Source organism: Oryctolagus cuniculus, chromosome 7 (assembly GCF_964237555.1).
Source record: "Oryctolagus cuniculus chromosome 7, mOryCun1.1, whole genome shotgun sequence".
Classification (NCBI taxonomy): domain Eukaryota; kingdom Metazoa; phylum Chordata; class Mammalia; order Lagomorpha; family Leporidae; genus Oryctolagus; species Oryctolagus cuniculus.
This window is the reverse complement of record NC_091438.1, coordinates 29,740,844-29,744,440: the sequence shown is the minus strand read 5'-3', so window position 1 is coordinate 29,744,440 and position 3,597 is coordinate 29,740,844.

The window sequence follows — 3,597 nt, the reverse complement described above, 5'->3', positions numbered from 1 at the left end:
ACAGGACTTTATTGAGTTGGGGACACATTTCACAATGTTTTGTTATGATGTCATGGTCAGGACCGTCAAAAAGATCTTCAGAACTGAAGGCAGAGAGGAAGTACAAATGTGGCCTGAAGTCTCCAGGGGGATCTGGCATTGCTCTGAGTATGGCCTGCTCAACAGAAGCCTCCCAGCAACTTCTGTTTCCATCAGACTACCACCTGGAGCTCCCGTTGGAGGACAAGCAGTGAACATGTCGCTGGTGTTTGCTGTGGTTCCTCATGCCACATGGGATTCACCTGTGAGAAGCTTAATGCAAGGGCCAGCTTTTCCCTGCTAAGTATCTGAGAAGAAGCCAGAGCCAGATCTCCTGCTGCTGGACAGGCATCATGAACCTACCAGTTCCTAACACCATTCCTCTCCCTGCAGCCAGTCTTGCTCAGAGTCCCATTCGGGCCCTGTCACATGGATCGCTCCCTTCAAGTGACACACACATTGAGAGAAACCACAATACTGCTCTGGCAGCCTCCATTGCTGGAGACCCAGCCCTGACTCCTCCACTGCCTTCCCCACTCATGTCCTCCAACTCCTGACCTGCTTTTCTCTGGGCACCGGGCCAGCTCCAATCAGTGAAACTCATGCTTCTTTTGTGCTCTGTGTTAATCAAATGACCTCCATTCACCGCAGTCTGCTTCCTTTAATCTACTTGTTTTTTGTATTTACAGTCTGTTTCTGTCACCCATTTTATTTTTTACAAGTTCTTGATCGTGCATGTCTCCACGCTGGGAATAGTCTCTGAGCCTGGGAAAGCAATTGCCAGCTTCAGAATAGTTCTGGAAATAAATCCAGAGAAATAACTCAGCATCTTCGTAAGAGGAACCCCAGAGGAGGGCAAATGTTCCTTTCTTTGGGTTGCCCCAGGTGTTAACAGGAGGTTGTGAAGGAGGAAAGGCCTTTCTAGGTGCATTTTTTAATGGGAATGGTTCTTGTCTAGAGTGTGCACCTCTTGAAGTTCTTGTGTATCTTCTATAAACACAGTGGGGAAAGATACTGAAGCTCTGCCCTTTTCCCACTCACATGCAAATACTGCACACCTGGAACCAACATTACACTGTTTGCATGCCTCCCAGATCCTTAGAAGTGGACACAACAAGCAACACCACAGGCTACAGCCCATGGTACATACAACTGGAGATATTTTTCTCACAGTGCAGAACACCCTATTCAGGACTCCCAACAAGTCTCAGAAGTCAACACAAGGCTGTGCCAACCTCTCTCACCCAGTGCCCTCACCTCACACAGCTTTCTTCAATTCCTGCTGGTGATGGTTGAGTCCTAGAAGTTGTCACTGGCCACTCTCTGGCTGCCCAACTCTGGACATTTCCCTTCATTCCAATTAAGACCAGCAATCACCACAATAACAGAATGAAAGATACAAAGAATGTGATAATCTCAATAAATGCCAAAAAGCAAAAACATCTAGCATAATTCAGCATTCTTTTGTCATAAAAACTCTCAATAGAGGAAGCACAAAGGAAATGTACCTCAACATACAAAAAGTTCATGTATGGCAAACCCATGGCTAACATCATACTCAATGGTGAAAAGCTGAAAACTTTTCCTCTAAGACAAGAACAAGACAAAGGTATCCAATCTTATCACATCTATTCAACAAAGTATTGGAAGGCCAGAGCAATTAGGTCAGAGAAAGAAGGAAGTGACATTGAAATTAAAAAGGAAGAAATAAATTTGTCTCTGTTTGCAAATAACATGATCTTATATATTAAAAAACTAATGACCTCATCAAATAATTATTAAAACTAATAAATAAATTCAGTAGAGTTGCAGGATATAATAATTGGTTGCATTTCCATACACTAACAACAAACTGACAAATAAAGCTATTCTATTGATAATAGCTTCAAAACAAATAAAAGATTTAAGAATAAATTTTATCAAAGATGACAAAGACCTGTACATTCAAAACTATAATATATTGATGAAAAAATGAAGAAGGAACAGATGAAAAGCTATCCCATGGAAGAATTAATATTGCTAAATTTTTTCTGCTATCCCAAATAATCTATAGATTAAATGTAATCCCTATGAAAATTCTAAGGACATTTTTCATAGAAATAGAAAAATCAATTAAAAAATTCATATGGAACCACAAAAGACTCCAACTAGTAAAGCAATCTTGAAAAAATTAAAGAACAAAGGTGGTGGTGTCATATGATCTGACTTGAAAATATACTGCAAGGTTATAGTAATCAAGACAACTTGGTACTGGCATAAAAGTAGATACAAAGGCCAAAGGCACCAAATAGAGAGCCCAGAAATAAACCCACACATACACAGTCAACTGATATTTGACAAAGTGCCAAGAATACACAATGAGAAAAATATAGTCTCTTCAATAAATGGTGTTGAGAAAACTGGACTCCCCTTCCAAAAAAATGAAACTGGACCCCTATCTTACACCACTCACAAGAATTAACTTGAAATAGACTGTACATTTAAATGTAAGATATGAAGCCATAGAACTCCTAGATGGAAACATAGATATCTCTGATATTGTTCTTGACAATTATTTTTCCATATGACAACAACATCATAGACCACAGAAGCAAAAATAAACAAGCGGGAATTTATCAAACTAAAAGGCTCTATACATCAAAAGAAACAATAAATACAATGAAAGGCAGCCTAAAGAATAGGAAACCATATTTGCAAACCATATATCTGATATTTGAGGAATTCACCCAACTCAACAAAAAAAATTTTAAAAAGAATAAATACTCCAAATAAAACTGGATAAGAACATAAATAAATATTTTACCAAAGAAGATATACAAATGGCCAAAAGGTATATGAGAACATGCTCAACATCAAGAATCATCATGGAAATACACATCAAAATCACAAGGAAATATTACCCTGTATCTGTTAAGATGTTATTATCTAAAGACAAGAGATAACACATATTAGTAAGGATGTGGAAGAACAGAAATCCTTGTATACTATTGGCAAGAATCTAAGTTGGCAAAATCGTTATGGGAAACAACATGGAGATTCCTCACAATATTAGAAGTAAAACCTCCATATGATCCAGCAATTTCACTTCTGGGAACATGAGAAAAATACAGTCTCTTCAATAAATGGTGTTGAGAAAACTGGACTCCTCTTCCAAAAGAAAAATGAAATCAGTAAATGTTTTTAAAGATTTATTTTATTTATTTGAAAGGCAGAGTTACAGAGAGAGAGGGAGAAAGTGAGAAAGAGACATCTTCCATCTGCTAGTACACTCCCAAATGGCCGCAATGGCAGGGGCTGGGCCATGCTGAAGCCAGGATCCCAGAACTCCATCTAGGTTGCCCACACAGGTGGCAGGGGGCCAAGAACTTGGCTGTCTTCCATTCCTGCCAACATGCACCAAGTCTCAGAGCAGGGTCTTGGTGGGCAGTATCTTTCAGGACCCACCCCTTTGACAACTCAGGCCCTGACACTTAGAAGACTCAACAATGTAAAGAGGAAATTTACCCATTCCTGAACCTTGTTGATGCCATAGTCCCTGTCCTGAGTACTACACTGCAGAAGGCATGTTAACTAACTGGA